The sequence below is a fragment of the Euleptes europaea genome, chromosome 7 (genome assembly GCF_029931775.1).
Source record: "Euleptes europaea isolate rEulEur1 chromosome 7, rEulEur1.hap1, whole genome shotgun sequence".
Lineage (NCBI taxonomy): Eukaryota > Metazoa > Chordata > Lepidosauria > Squamata > Sphaerodactylidae > Euleptes > Euleptes europaea.
In genome coordinates, this window is record NC_079318.1 from 42,087,968 (window position 1) to 42,105,054 (window position 17,087).

Consider the following 17,087-nt stretch of genomic DNA (forward strand, 5'->3'; position numbering starts at 1 on the left):
TAGCTGTGATCTAGTAATTAAAATCAGCATCCAAATACGCTATTTGAATACAACTAGATGTAGAGTTCGTAGAACCAGAACTGACTTGCAGAAATTTTGCTAGACAAGAGCTCTTCAACACAGTTTCATCAATCAGCCTGCAATTGTCCAATTGTTCTAAAATTCAAGGAAACACTTCTTGGCTCGGTACTCTGTGTTCCTGTTTAGCAAGGAGATAAAGCAGGGTGTGTGTCCTCATTCTGAGAAGAATGACACACCTAGGGGAGTGGTTAGGGACTACTCTGAAGATTGAGTGTAATTATTAACTGCCTAGAGTGCCCCAGTGTTACACAATAAACCTGGGCCCCATTGCAATGGGACATTGCGTTTGCATGCTGAAATCCAAATGTAAAGCACATTTTTAACACACACATTTAGACAGGTTGTTCTTGTCCACCTTTTCAAGCAGTTAATGAGCAGATGGAACCCTGATTCTAACAAAGGACTCTAGCATATGCATACAGGACTACTGGAACATCTCTGTCCCAGCTCATATTCCAGCTGCCTCAATGGTCTGTTGACCAAAGAGGCCAAAAAAGTTTCCATCAGGACTGGCAACACAGAATAAATCAGCTGCTCTGTACACAATCAATAGCTATGCCCCTCTAAACAGAGTTTAGAGCCCACTGACTTCAGAAGGGGGTATCTCTGCCTAGGATTACACTGCAAGTATCTCTAGGCCTCCCATTTACCTGCTCCCAGACCCAATTTCCATCCCCAATGAACTGAGAAGCAGGAGAAAAAATGGCCTCGACATCGTGATGCTCTAGGAATTTCCCCTAGTTTTTACGGTCAAGACCATAGAAACTAGGAGAGGCAACCTAGAGCAGAAGTGACATCACATCCTCCCCAAACTCCACTCTCCCAGGCACCACCCAGCAAATCTCCCAGCATTTGTCAAGGCAGTTTGGGGAAACCTAAATGTCTCTGATGAAGAGGTTAAGTCGGCATCTTTACAGAGCCACACTGGGACGCTGTTGCCTCCTTGTGTTACTTGATCCTTGTTAATCTGGAGGCAGAATAAAGACAAGGCTGTTAGTCTATCCATAGTTTATTATTTAACAGCCTCGTGGAAGATACACCAAAAGTTATAATCAAGTTACGCCTAAATGATCATTTGCATACAGGCTAGGGTTGCCAACCTCCAGGTACTAGCTGAAGGTCTCCTGTTATTACATCTGAACTCCAGCCGATAGAGATCAGCTCACCTGGAGAAAATGGCTGCTTCGGCAATTGGACTCTATGGCATTGAAGACCCTCCCCTTTCCAAACTTCACCCTCCTCAGGCTCCACCCTAAAAAACCTCCCGCCGGCGGTGAACAGGGACCTGGCAACCCTAATACAGGTGCTCTTTTTGCACTGGAACTGGTTTCTTCTGGAGGCTGTAATCCCATTCACAACCACCTGTAGTGCAGGTGCTGCAGTTCAGCTGAGCCATACTGTTTTACTATTTAAGAGATTCGTGGCTCAATTTATTTACTGCATTTATCCTCCACATTTCTCCCCAATGAGGGCCCAAGGTAGTTTACATCATCCTCCTCTCTTCCATTTTACCTTAAAACATCCCTGTGAGGAAGGTTAGGCTCAATTTGTGTGACTGGCCCAAGGTCACCCAGCAAGCTTCCACGGTAAAGTGTTTTTACGTTCTTGTGACCCCTGCATTGAGATAGCCAGAAACAAATTGGTTGAGGGAGATTTGTATTTAAAAAAAATACACTACAGCCAATTACAAAACAGCATTTTCAGGGGGGAGGGACTCAGAAGCTCGGCATTTTCGCTGGGGATGCGTAATTGATCACAAGGTACTCCTGGAATTTCTTCAAGGGAAAAAGCCCCTGTGCATAGTGTTTTGAGAATTCAGGTGCAAATACTGTGCATCTAGAGCAGGGGTGTCAAATTCCATTGTTACGAGGGCCGGATATGACATAAATGTCACTTGGTCGGGCTGAGCCATGCCTCGCCGACCCAGATTGAGAGTGGGGGGGGGGCGGCTGCCTTGGCTGGCTCGCAGGCCAGGTAAGAGCTCTCAAGGGGCCAGATCCAGCCCTTGGGCCTTATGTTTGACACCCCTGATCTAGAGAGCAGCAGATCCAGCGGAAGCAGACCATGCATGAAAGGCCAGTGACTGGTCCAAAGTCACCTAGTGAGCTTCTGTGACCGAGTGGGGATGAGAACCAGATTCCTGTCTGACACTCTTAACTACCACAAAGCACTGGGACACATTAAACACTATTGTGTATTAAATATAAAGATTATTGTGTATTATATATGCTCATTTGCATATATGTAGGGCTGCATTGGCTAAGTTTACTAGCAGCCCTGAGCTGTGATTTTAAATTTTGGTTTTTATGTATTTTATTTTATGTGTTTTACCTATGTTCTAAGCTGCCTTGAGCTCCATAAGAAAAGAATGGTGGCTAATAAGTATTTAAAATAAATATTTACATAAATATCCATATGAAAATGAGGGTGGATGCTATCCGTCCCCTCCTGTTATTTCAAAGTGAAAGCAAACATTTTGATGGGGCCAGATCCTTCTGCTTCCTGTTTATTTGACGATGGAATGTGCTCGAGGCTACTTTTCAATCTAAAGAATCCTACTAAGAAGGCATATTTCATGCCAGAGTTTAGCCAGATTGCCGTCGGTGATACTAAAAACAGATGAGAGACTGGAAGGGGTATCAAGAGTGTAGGAAATCTAAAAGAATACATACAACACGTGCCTGAAGAATGTAAAACACAATTCCATTCGCATTGGTTGGAGGTTAAATGACCTTTATGGAGAGAAAGGAAAGCTAGATAGCTGCATGGTCTGAGCATTCGACGCCTACATTCTTTTGCAGTGTTTGCTCCTGAGTTTCAGTCCGACCCAAGCAATGTCAGAAGCACTGGCAGAGTGGAAGCAACGCCCCGCCCATCGCTCAAATGTTTAACCATAGGATCACTCAAAGTGTCTGTCTTCACATTTTACTCATTGCAGGAGTGCCATGGACTTACGCTCCCTCATGAAAACGAACTTTCTGTAATGACAGCCTGTTAATCTGCCTGTACCATTATTAAATATAGGTGATAACTGATTTGTTTCCTGTAGAAACGGGGTGGATGGGTAAGTTAAAGCCCGGGTGCTGTTCACCACTTCTCTTTCCACACACACACCCAATCCCTGAGACATGCTTTCAAGCGCATGAGCTGGTACAGAATAGAGGATGTGCATTCATTACAAATGCATGAAAGGACCTGGCTGTTTCATTCTCTATGGTAACGATAATGAAAGGGAGAAACACCAAACAAACCATATTCATTACCCCTCCTTCTCCCCCCCCCCACTCCCATTGTCACACTTACTGTCCTGGTGACAGATTAGGGTTGCCAGGTCCCTTTTCGCCACCGGTGAGAGGTTTTTGGGGCAGAGCCTGAGGAGGGCGGATCTGGTTAAGGGAGGGACTTCAATGCCATAGAGTCCAATTGCCAAAGCGGCCATTTTCTCCAGGGGAACTGATCTCTGTCAGCTGGAGATCAGTTGTAATAGCAGGAGATCTCCAGCTAGTACCTGGAGGTTGGCAACCCTATCACAGAGGCTGGCCAGGTTTACCACACTGGTGGTGTCAGGATCAGGCGTCTACCCCTAGCATCCCTCAAACAAACTCGACCAGGCAGGTAGTCCTGAAGCAGTAATACTTTATTAGGAGCAAAAAGGTAGATTAAAAGAGCTGACTGTCATCATATAGAAGAAGGCTGCTAATGGCACTACATTGGCAGGTTACATGTTTAAAAGCCCTCTAGCCTGTGAAAGTAAAACAAAGCGAGGCAAACTTGAGATAAGGTATTCCCAGGAAGCGTAGACTAAATATCACACAGCTGTGGAAAACAGGACGGACGAAATTGTACACAGAGTTTACGGGCATGGGAACCAAGGTCTTGACACAGAGCCAGAGACTGGCCTACTCATGTCAAGCAACCCGCAAAGGCCTGACAAACCAGCAAAGGCCTGACAGGTGGAACATGGCCAGTTTGCAAGTAGCTGACGAGAATCTTTAACCCCCCTCCCTGCCTACCTCTGGCACTTAATGCCAATCATCTTGTGGACCACATTCCCCAGTCTCCGCTGAGACATGGTACCTCGACATATTGGAAACGGCCTCCAAGGCACAAGGGGAGGTGGAGGGAAGACAGGTTTCCTTCTCCTACTAGTTTTATCTGCCAGCTAGCTGGTCCACTGGCCAATTGTCTGGCTGGCCACTGCCCATCACCATTGCCACAGCAAACCTGATGGGCAGCAAAGGCAGTGACCACCTGCGGAGGAAAGAGGGCATCGAGATAAATGGTCATCTCTGAGTCAATCAACCTGAGAGTTTCAACCTCAGCATTTTGCCATGTCATAAATTTAAAGGATTGACTGTTTCCTGATATGTCATCCAAGTGTTAAAGAGGAGCATGGGGAGAGTTCCACATCAAATGCTGACTGCTTTTCCTCTGTTCCCAAGCTAAGATGAAAAGCCTGAGATGGCACCTTTGAATTTCAAAGCGATCTCAGTTAACTCCTCTCATCGATGTCAGATGAGAGGGGGGAATCTTGCTTCTCTTCGAGAACCATCTTTTGGATCACATTTATGATTGGCTTACGCTGGTCAGAGGGCCAGTGGTCTGGTTTCCTGTAAAGTTAGCCTATAACCATCTGGCACAAGTTTTTCCATGCATGGCTCAATAATACCATCAGGACCACTGATAGGCCAGCGACCATCTTGCTGCATCTCTTGCCTGCTGCTATGTTACTTATGCTCATTTGAAGATGTTTTAACCTGCTTGCCTCCACATCTGTAAGCACATATTAGGAAGCTAGGTTTGTTATTTTAACGCCCCTGCTTATTCTTTGTCTTGTGCTTAACCGTGAACCCCTTCTTTAATCTTTTCAATAAAGCCTGTTGCTTTTACTGGTGTGTTATGCTGCATGTGTAAGAGTCCAAACTCAGTATTGGTCAAACTATCAGAAGGAGATTTTTTCCCAGGGTCCCTAGTTTGAGGACAGAGGAATCAAATCATCTTTGCAAAGATGTGGTGAGGCGGAAACCCCCTTGATGGAGGGAAAGGGATATTCCCACCATGGTAAAGAACGTCAGTGGTAATACGTGCAACAACTGTAAAGTAGATAATATTTTCCCCTTATTTCAGATAGGTGACTGAGGCTGAGAGAGTGGTTTGCTTCAGACTACTGACGAAGTTCACGACAGACGCGTGATTTGAACCAGGGATTTTCTGATTAATCGCTCAGGTTTTTCAGTTATTGTGAGGGCCATCTGGTTTTGGCTCTTATCTGTTTCTATCTCTACCCCTTTGAACTCGTACAAGCAGTTCGCACCTCTGTGTATCTTCCTGAGTCCCCCGCCTCGTCCTTCTTGCCCAGGTGCCACCTCTCCTCCCCTGCTGTGCTTTCTGCCTTCACTCCCTCGGGCCGAATCCGGCCTTGAAATGCAGATAGCCCTCACTGTCTTTCTAAGGCTGTTTGATGTTTTATGCTGCACCGGTTTGCCTTGTAACCTCCCATGCCTCCCATGCGTGTGAACCTTCGTGCCCTGTAGTAGATAAATACTGTAACCCCGATAAGCTAGTCACTCGCAACTTTGTATCCATGAGCCTGTCTTCTCTACCTGAAGCCTTCAATAAATCTTTTGTTTCTGCATCCAAGTCTGAGCAATTGATTTGGCGAAGTTTGCCCAGCTAGGTTGGGGACTCTCACATTAAGTTGCGAGAGTCCTTGCCTCTTCGTTCTGCATCTGTACCCCACGGGACAGCCATGTCAGGCGACGAGGAAAAAACTACCCCTCCGGCCTCGCCGGACGGAAGCGGTGCGCCGGACAAGCCGGCCCCGAAGGACAGACCGGACCAGAAGGTGCCAGGTGCGCCCCGCCCGGGCCCGGGACCGGGCACACGTCCCAAGACCACCTTTAACACTTGGCTGGATTCGCCGAAAGGTTGGTCGCTTTCCCGGACTGAGGCAAAGCACCGCCGCCTGGCCTTAACCGGTACGGGGTTCAAGGACGACCCCGCTCGTCGGGACGCTCTGATGGATGAGGAGCGGAGACAGTGGCAGGAGGAACGCCAAGCGATGGTGGAGCGCATAGATGCCATGCAGCTTGTGATGGAGGAGATGGCCGCTGCCATGGACGCGCTGAAGGTACAGCCCCCGCCGAGTAACCCTCCGGATGGGACACCGGCGGCTCCCCCCGCGCCTCCTCCCAGCACCCCGGCCCGCCGGGACTTGAAAATCACGTATGATGGGTCGGGGGACCAGTTGACCTTTTTCATGGTCCAAGTGGACATTTTTATGCGGGAACAGGGCCGGACCTTCACCTCGGAGGAGTCCCAGGTCCAGTATGTGGCCTCCCTCCTGCAAGGCGAAGCCGCCGCGTGGATGGTGTTACAGTACGAGCTCCGCTCCCCTGTGTTACGGAGTTTGGATGACTTTATGATCGCACTCCGGAACCGGTTCGAGGACCCGAACCTGGGGGAGCGAGCCAAAGCCGCTCTGATGCAACTGCGCCAAGGGACCAAGTCAGTGGCGCAGTATGCGAGCGAGTTCCAGTCCCTATCGAGTCGGATTTTGGACTGGAGTGAGGCTACCCGAGTACAGTTATTCAGGGAGGGCCTAAACCCGGACCTGCAGCATTGGGCCTTTATGCAAGGTAACCCCCCTGACGTTGAGGGTTGGGTGCGCCATGCCGCTGATATCGAAAATAGGAAGCAGCTCCTGAACCTGTCCAAGCAACGTTCCGGCCGCGACTTTAAACCGAGAGGAGACAAGTCAAGTGGGATCCGTGACCCTCGTACCCCAGGAAGCGGCGGCCCCACGTCGGCGGAGCGCCGCAAGCGCTTCGAGGCAGGGGTGTGCCTGGTCTGCGGAGGAAAGGGGCACTTCGCCTCCCAATGCCCATCCCGCTCCGGACGCCCGGCTCCTGTTCGTCCCGCTCCGAGCGAACCTGAGAGAGCCCCCGCAGAGGGTCAGCAGCGACGCAGAAGCAGCGCACCAGGACGACGGAGCACTCCCTCCGCACTACACGCGCACGCCCTGGAGGGGATCGCCAGTTCGACCGGTCCATCGGGACCCCGGATTGCCAGTGCAACCTCTGACTCCGCCGAGTCACGGATTACAAATATCTCGTCCCCCTCGTCCAGCGAGGAGGAAGAGTGGGATGTGCCGGCAAAAAACGCCGTCGGTCTGCTGTAAAGGGGGCTCCTCAGCAGACCGCACCGTCCCCTGTGCAAGGAGCTCCACTGATGACCTGCTAGCACAATTGAAGGAGGGCCGGATTTTCACCAAACTGGACTTAGTAGAAGCCTATCACCGCATTCGCATAAAAGAGGGGGACGAACCAAAAACGGCCTTTTCGAGCTGTTTTGGCATGTTTGAGTATTTAGTCATGCCGTTCGGACTTTCTGGGGCTCCGAGTGTGTTCATGCAGTTAATCAATGAAGTGTTACATGATTTGTTGTTTCGGGGGGTGGTGGTATTTTTGGATGATATTCTCATTTATTCTGAAACCATGGAAGAGCATGTCCGGCTGGTGCGGGAGGTCCTCCAGCGGTTGCGGGACCACAAGTTGTATGCCAAAGTATCTAAGTGTGAGTTCCACCAGCCTTCCATTACCTTTCTAGGCTATGTAATCTCCCACCAGGGGTTGGAAATGGACCCCGGAAAGGTTCAGGCTGTGCGAGATTGGGAACCCCCTACTACGCGCAAGCAACTACAGCAGTTCCTGGGGTTCGCCAACTTCTACCGCAATTTCATTCCCAACTTTGCGCAGGTTGCTCTCCCCCTCACTTCCCTTCTGCGCACTAAAGGAAAGGGTGCCAACGCCGCCTTGCCTTCGGCCCGACTGCAATGGTCCCCCCCCTGCCAACAGGCTTTCGAGGACTTGAAGCTACTCTTCTCGTCCGAACCGGTCCTGGCCCACCCGGACTGCACCAAACCGTTTGTGGTCCAGGTGGACGCATCCGATGTAGCTATGGGAGGGGCTCTCCTGCAGCGGGACGAAAGTGGCGCTCTAAAGCCTTGCGCCTATTTCTCCAAGAAATTTACCCAGTCCGAAATCAACTGGGCCATCTGGGAGAAAGAAGCCGCGGCAGTTAAGCATGCCCTCACTGTGTGGAGGCATTTTCTAGAGGGGGCAGAGTTCCCGTTTGAAGTGTGTACCGATCACAAGAATTTGGAGGCTCTCAAAGGGGCTAGGAAGCTCAACGCCAAGCAAATACGTTGGGCCCAATTCTTTGCCAAATTTCGGTTCACCCTCAAACACGTGCCCGGCAAGGAAAACGCCCTAGCGGATGCTCTATCCCGGCTGCCTCAATACCGCAACGATTTTGACCGTCCTGTGGACTCTCTGTTCACTCCTGAGCAAAGGGGAGAGGTCCCGGGGTTGGCGGTCTCCACCCGGTCTCAAACCCGCCACCCCAGTGGTCCCTCGCTCAAGGGAATCCCGGAGGCCTTCCAGCAACGCCTCCGGGAAGCGTCCCTACAGGAAGCGGAGCAGCAGACGCTCCCTTCCGGTATGGAACAACGGGAGTCCTGGTGGGTGCAGCAAGGGAAACTCTACGTCCGAGCCTCCCTCCGCAAGGAGGTTTTGGGACTGGTCCACGGAGCCAAGCTGGCCGGTCACTTTGGGTTCGTCAAGACGTTGCATTTGGTACGGCGGCAGTTCTGGTGGCCGGGCATGAGAGGTGATGTAGAATTGTACGTTCGCAGTTGTCCCATATGCGCCACTGCCAAAAACAGGGGGGGCAAAACCCCAGGGCTTCTGAAACCTCTGGAGATCCCCACCCGACCATGGGAGGTGATCGCCATGGATTTCGTTACCGATCTACCCCCCAGCAGGGGCAAAACCGTGCTGTGGGTGATTACAGACCTCTTCTCCAAGCAGGTCCACTTTGTCCCCTGCGCTGGACTCCCGTCAGCGCAGGGGTTGGCCAAAATGTTTGTCACCCATGTCCTCAGACTTCACTCGATCCCTAGGAAGGTCCTCTCCGACAGAGGGGCCCAGTTCGTTGCCAAATTCTGGCGGGCCTTCCTAAAGCTTATGGGGGTGGAGGAACAGGGTCTCTCGTCTGCCTACCACCCGCAAACTGATGGCCAAACCGAACGGGTGAATGCCGTGGTCGAGTGCTACCTCCGTTGTTATGTCAATTACCATCAGGATGACTGGGTGGACCTGTTGCCCTTCGCCGAATACGCATACAACAACGCCCCCCACTCCTCCACGGGTTTTAGTCCTTTCCGGGTGGTATACGGAACCGATTTCGGCCCTTTCGGTGCCGCCCCCGTCTCCCCCGAACTCGAGGCAGTGCCCGAGAAGCAGGAATGGGTGCAGGCGATCAGTTCCACTTGGCCCTGGCTACAGAAGAACCTTGAACGGGCCAAGCGGAAATACAAGGAACAGGCTGACAAACACCGGTCCCAGGGATGGGAACTCCGGGTGGGAGAACAGGTTTATCTTTCCACGAAAAACCTGCGTTCCCTCCGGCCCTGTAAAAAACTCAGTGACCGTTATGTGGGCCCCTTCCCCATTACCCGGGTGATAAACGAGGTAACTGCGGAGCTGGATCTTCCTAAGACCCTTCGCGGGGTACACCCCGTTTTTCACATCAGTTTGCTCAAACCGTTCATCTCCGCACCCCAGTTCCACCCCCCTTCCAAGCCAGAAGTGCCCACTGTTGTGGGAGGGGATACCCACATGGAAGTATCCAAGGTCTTGGATTCCAAGTGGAAAAAGGGAAAGCTGTTTTACTTTGTACGGTGGAAACATCTAGGCGCTGCACACGATGAATGGGTTGCAGCCCCCCATATGGCTGCCCCCCGGCTGGTACACGAATTCCATTGTGCTTATCCCGAGAAGCCTCGACCTCCCGAACTCGCGGGAGGGGGGCCTTAAGGGGGGCAGAATGTGAGGGCCATCTGGTTTTGGCTCTTATCTGTTTCTATCTCTACCCCTTTGAACTCGTACAAGCAGTTCGCACCTCTGTGTATCTTCCTGAGTCCCCCGCCTCGTCCTTCTTGCCCAGGTGCCACCTCTCCTCCCCTGCTGTGCTTTCTGCCTTCACTCCCTCGGGCCGAATCCGGCCTTGAAATGCAGATAGCCCTCACTGTCTTTCTAAGGCTGTTTGATGTTTTATGCTGCACCGGTTTGCCTTGTAACCTCCCATGCCTCCCATGCGTGTGAACCTTCGTGCCCTGTAGTAGATAAATACTGTAACCCCGATAAGCTAGTCACTCGCAACTTTGTATCCATGAGCCTGTCTTCTCTACCTGAAGCCTTCAATAAATCTTTTGTTTCTGCATCCAAGTCTGAGCAATTGATTTGGCGAAGTTTGCCCAGCTAGGTTGGGGACTCTCACAGTTATGAGGGCACAGAACCAGATCCAAGCAGTACCTGGATAGTCACCTCCTTGAGCTCACAAGCATGCAAGCTGAAGACAATTACTGAGATGGCATCAAGAGGTTTGAAGAGAGGAACAGCTGAGAAATGGATTATTTCCTTTGTTTTTTAAAATTTATATCCCCATTTTCTTCCCAATCTGGCCCAAAGAGGCGTATCACTTCTATCCCCCACTCTATCCTCACAACAACAACCCTGCGAGGTAGGTTAGGCCGAGCGACTGAGATGAGCCCAGTGTAATCTGACCAGCTTCCATGGCGGAGGGAGGATTCAAACGCAGTTGTTCCGAACCCAGTCTGATACCTTAACTGCTACGCCAACGCGGCTCTCATGCCCGGTTGGAGTGACGGTGGTGTTTGAAAAGCCATGTGACATCCTCCATAATGAGATCACAGAAGCACATCCAAGTATTGGTGGAGTGTGAAAGCACCTGAACTGCACAAACACACAAGAACATAAGAAAAACCTTGCTGGATCAGACTATCAAATCCAGCAGTCTGTTCACACAGTGGTCCAACCAGGTGCCTCTAGGCAGCCCACAGACAAGACGACTGCAGGAGCATCTTGCCTGTGTTCCACAGCACCTAATATAATGGGCAAGAGCCCTGTGGCGCAGAGTGATAAGCTGCAGTACTGCAGACAAAAGCTCTGCTCACGACTTGAGTTCAATCCCAGCGGAAGTCGGTTTCAGGTAGCCAGCTCAAGGTTGACTCAGCCTTCCAGCCTTCCGAGGTCGGTAAAATAAGTAGCCAGCTTGCTGGGGGTAAAGTGTAGATGACTGGGGAAGGCAATGGCAAACCACCCCATAAACAAAGTCTGCCTAGTAAATGTCGGGATGTGACGTCACCCCATGGGTCAGTAATGACCCGGTGCTTGCACAGCGGACTACCTTTACCTTTTTAATATAATGGGCATGCTCCTCTGATACTAGAGAGAATAGTAGAAAAGGGCAAGAGTCCAGTAGCACCTTAAAGACTAACAAAAATATTTTCTGGTAGGGTATGAGCTGTTGCTCACGAAAGCTCATACCCTACCAGAAAAATATTTTTGTTAGTCTTTAAGGTGCTACTGGACTCTTGCCCTTTTCTACTACTGCAGACAGACTAACACGGCTACCCACTGCGAATTATCTTCTAGACAGAATAGGTATGCATCATGACTAATATTCATTTTGACTAGTAGGCATGGATAGCCCTCTCCTCCATGAACGTGTCCATTCCCTTCTTAAAGCCTTCCAAGTTGGGGGCCATCACCATGATCTGGGGCAGGGAGTTCCACAACTTACCTATGCATTGTGAGAAGAAATACTTTCTTTTACCTGTTTTGAATCACAAGTGCACAGCTTGTGCGAAAAGGATCTTGGGGTCTTAGTAGACCAAACGCTGAACATGAGTCAGCAGTGTGATGCGGTAGCTAAAAAGGCAAATGCGATCTCGGGCTGTATCAACAGAAGCTTTGTATCACATACTGAAATTTCACAGAGGAGCTGATGGATGGTGGCATAAGAGAACACATGGCTTAACAACGTTTTGGAAATCGCAGCATGGTATAACATGTAGAAAGCATCTGTTTGAGCAAGCGATGGAATGTGGTTAAGCCAGAGGAAGTTGTTGTATGACTCTCCACTTGCACAGCAGTACAAATGATGCCCACAAAATATTGGTGACATTTGGACAACCCTAACCCACCCCATCATTATACAGCTCCCCAAAATGCATCATCTGGGAGATTATATATTTTTTCTCAGTTATACAATACAGCACTTTAACTGATTGGAATGTGCAATATTCCCCTATTAAAAGTGCTCTCTGGGCAAAACACATGCAGACTGTGCACTTTAAATGTATCTGTTTCTTATTTTATCCAGTTCTGTATTTATTTCTGCTTTCTACGTGGAAGCACTTATAGATGAGGTCTTATTTAATGTTTAAATACTTTAATGTTTTATATTTGTTACTTTAAAAATAGAAGGTAGATTCTACAGGGGAAAGGAGAGGGTTTTTTATTTTAAACAAATGATAAATGAAGGGGAGCAGAAAGAGGTGGAGTGGTGAATAGCGCCAAGGCTGTCTTCCCTAATGAAAGAAGCCCTTCAATTATTGTCTTGATATCATGATTGAGTGCACAGGTTGCCATGTGTTTGTTACCGCAGAACAACCACTTTCACATGGGTGCAGAGGGACATGGGATATACAAATCACAGGTGGAATGATCATCAAAATGCGGAAGGGGAAACAGTGGTACCACCAGGGATGGGTTTTGAGATTAGGGTTGCCAACCTCCAGGTACTAGCTGGCGATCTCCTGCTATTACAACTGATCCCCAGCTGGTAGAGATCAGTTCACCTGGAGAAAATGGCAGCTTTGGCAATTAGACTCTATGGTATTGAAGTCCCTCCCCTCCCCAGACCCCACCCTCCTCAGGCTCCGCCCCAAAAACTTCCCACCAGTAGCGAGGAGGGACTTGTCAACCCTATTTGGTATGGAAGTCTGGGCTTACAGGTTCAGTAGATCTGTATGTGTGGAAATACAGGATGCTCCAAGGAGCATACCTATTATGTTAGGTGCTGTGAGACACGGGCAGGATGCTGCAGCAGCCGTCTTGTTTGTGGGCTTCCTAGAGGCACCTGGTTAGCCACTGTGTGAGCAGACTGCTGGACTTGATGGGCCTTGGTCTGATCCAGCATGGCTTGTCTTATGTTCTTATGTTGCTAGCACAACACAGTGGGACTCACTTCTAATTAAATATGAACAGAAGCAGATTATACAGTGTATGTTTACCTATGGAGACCATAGGAAGGGATCGGATGAGTCTGTTGAACGGTCATTCTGTCCTTCACATTTGAAGTATACATTACCATGTAAAGTGGGGTCTGTCAAAGACTTATAAAAGCCCCCTTAAGGGAGACAGGTTGGTGCAAAGCAAAACTACAAAGTGCTGAGTTGTGACTCCTCACAACCCCACTACCACTAATGTAAGATCAGTGGATGGTTAGGATAAAGTAATAAAACTAGATATCTAAGCTAAGCACGTTTACAAGCATTGGTTGCAGATCCAGAAGTTATCTGACAAGACTGAGTCCAATAGTTTCAAAGCCCAAACCAGGAGCTCCAGCCAGCATGGCCCACCCGGGAGAGAGTTTGGCCTACGCATTCCATCTTGTTAGTGCAAGAACCCATCAATCAACAAGTGTCCCAAAGCAAGGTGTTATCCAGACAATAAGCAAAACTAGAATGAAAGATCTTTCCTTTATGCCCAGCGACCTGCATTGGCATGATTTTAGTTGGCCAATCAAAAGTATGGCCAATGAAGTAATTTGACCACTCAGCTATGTTCCTTACCTAGGGGGCCCAACCAGTCAGGCGAGTTGCCAGGAGACCATATACTCTGCAGATGTACAGGGTCAAATCAAGGAAGCACCTTCCCCCACCCATGGATTCTTGCCCTAACAAGATGTAATGCATAGGCTAAAGTCCCAGATTCTTTCGCCTTGAAACTGCCAGGCCTAATGGTCTGACCAGCAGCTTTGTCAGCCTCCCATCCTTCCTTAGCTTTCATTTTGAAACTATAGTCAGCTTGACCTCGAGTTTTCAGAGAGAGAAACGTCCATTATTTCTGACAGGCCACAGACTGAACCAATGTTTCAGAATTCACAAAAGGCTACTAGGCAAGCTAGTCCCTTGACGGGGTCTCCATATGGCCATTAAATCTAGAGACTAAACTTATCTGACTGTACCACTGCTCAAGAAATGTGCACTGACTCAGACATAATGTTTGAAAGAGTTAAAGGTCCTGGTCCTCAGCTGAGCAGTTCTATGCCAGTAATGCAGTTCTCCCAGCAAATGGCATAGGGCCGTGTTGGTGAACTTATGGCACGCGTGCCACAGCTGGCACACCGAGCCCTCTCTGTGGGCACACGCGGACCCGTTGCGTCTGCCTAGAGCTGTGCCATGTTGCCGTGGTGAGGGCGCTGAGGGCGGTGCTACTTCTCCCCAAGCCCATGCTCCCCAAGCCTGCGCTGGCGCCCTCCCTCTCCTTGCACCCAGGGCAAGCCCCTCCCTGTCTCTCAGCTGAGCTACGGGGCAGCTCAGCTGTTTGTCGGGAGCCCATCGTCTTCAGTTTGGACCGGGAGGATGTGGCTGAGCACCTTGCCACGCTCCCCTCTCGCAGCTGTTTGTCGGGGCCCCCGCCCGTCTTCAGTTTGTCTGGGGCCCCGCCCATCTAAAAAAGCATTTAGAAAATTCTGCAACATTTGCAAACAATCCTACAAGCCATCAGGAAATCTACAAGGAATTTTCTAGCATTGTAGCAGCTGCAAAGGTGAATTTTAGTAACAGATTTTTACAGTTCCGTAAGATGGAGACAACCCTGTGTTTTCTTACTTCTCCAGATAAAGCCAAATTTGAAGAACTTTATCTTTCCTGCCTACACTGGTTAGATTTAGAAAATCTGGAAATGGAGCTAATAGAATTTCCAGAAAGCTCTATCTGGAAAAATAAATTCTATGACCTGCGTGAAACACTTGAGAAGATAGAAAGGATGCCAAAGGACAGCACAGTTAGTTCTGAAAATGAAATCCTTAAAGTGTGGAATTCTCTGCCAAATAATTTTAAGTCAATGAAAGCACTTGGGATTGCTTTCCTTACTTTGTTTGGATCATCTTATGCTTGTGAGCAGCTGTTTTCAGCTTTGAATGATATCAAATCTGACACCAGAAACAGGCTAACAGATGACCTGAGTGCTGCATGTGTTGCTCTCAAACTTACAAAGTATGAGCCAAGGGTAGACAAATTATCAGCATGCACACAACAGCAAAAATCACATTAATTGTTCAAAAAAATTGACGATGCCCTCAAAGATGTCACAAAAATGATGAATTACATCATGGCTTGTGCTCTGAATTGTCGACAGTTTCAAGCACTTCTTGAGGAGGTTCAGGCACAGTATAATTGTTTACTTATGTACAATAATGTCCGGTGGCTGAGCAGAGGACGAGTCCTGGAGAGATGCATGCCAAATGCAAACTTTTACCTTTCAATAAAAAGTTGTTTGTATCATTGAAAACTCTGTTATTGTGTTTTTCTTTTAACGCAAAATATGTGAATGTATGAGTTGTTTTTTCTAAACTAAAACCTCAGTAGTCAGGTTAAATTGTCGTATTGGCACTTGGTGATAAATAAGTGGGTTTTGGGTTGCAGTTTGGGCACTCGGTCTCTAAAACGTTCGCCATCACTGGCATAGGGAATGAAAAATCTATGGAGTAGGTAGCTTGTATGCAATCACCTACCATAATATCAGCTTTACTTGAACTTAAGCCTGTATTGGGGATGGGGGGTATTCCTGGCCCCAGGCAGGGATTATGGATTTGCTTGATTGCAGGACAGTTTAATGAAATCTTATAAAAATTAGAACTTTATTCAACTCCAGCATACATGAAAGTAGACGTGTGTGACTTACGGTCCATCCTTAGATGACTGCAGGGTGCAAAGTCCTTGATAAGAGTCAATTATAAAAGCTGATAAAAAGCCTTTGGTCTTTCTCCCGTTTCATTAGCCTTACATCTTTGTAACAAAGGAGAACAATAAAACCTTTGTGTAGAGACTAGAGACACGCACCAGAAAGAAGTGGGAAAGATCCAACAAAGGAGGAAAGCTAGGATCATATGACCTATTGCTGTAATATACATTTCCCTGCATACAATACCCTTAAAGAGAGACTAACTATTTTACACATGTACTAGCTACATCTCTTTTACTGCTGGGGCAGAACAGGGGGAGAGGTTACTACAGCTCTGAGCTTAGCAGCTACTCTTGTGCATGGGAGTTTATTTCATTTCTTTTAGTTTTGTGATTAATTTGATAGGGAACAATAGCACAAGGAAGAGGCAGACTGACAAAACAAGGGCATTTGGTGACACAAGGAGGGCAGGCATCTGGGCAGTAGGGTTGCCAGGTCCCTCTTCGCCACCAGCGGGAGGTTTCAGGGGTGGAGCCTGAGGAGGGTGGGGTTTGGGGAGGGACTTCAATGCCATAGAGTCCAATTGCCAAAGCGGCTATTTTCTCCAGGTGAGCTGATCTCTATCGGCTGGAGATCAGTTGTAACAGCTGGAGATCTCCAGCTAGTACCTGGAGGTGGGCAAACCTACTGGGCAGGCAGCAGGAGGGGGACTTTGAGGCAGATTTGCTTGGATGGGAGATAAGACTTGGAGAGCAGCAAGAAAGCAGGCGAGTGCAGACTGCAAGGGAAAATTTAGCACAGCAGGGCAGGTATTGGGAGGAGAGAGGAAGCAAAGTCCCACCCCACCCTCAGGTGGTCGGCGGGCAGAGGGGTAAATTGCAGGGGGTTTGCCCGCCACCAGCGGGCACCTGGCAACCCTACTTATAAAGATGGTATTGTCTCAAGAAACTAAATGACGTGGCAGTGCTTCCCCTGCTAAAGCAGGAGTGCTGGTACAGGATATTCCTGTGCTGATAAATTTGCAATCTCTCCTGTAGCAGAGAGAAACAATATGAGAAAGACTAGCTTCCCATCAAACCCACTGTTTTTCCACCTGGGGTCGACTCCTCTGGAAGCTTCATAAATGACTGGCAGATAAAGAACTAAAGTCCTACGAGCAAAGAATGA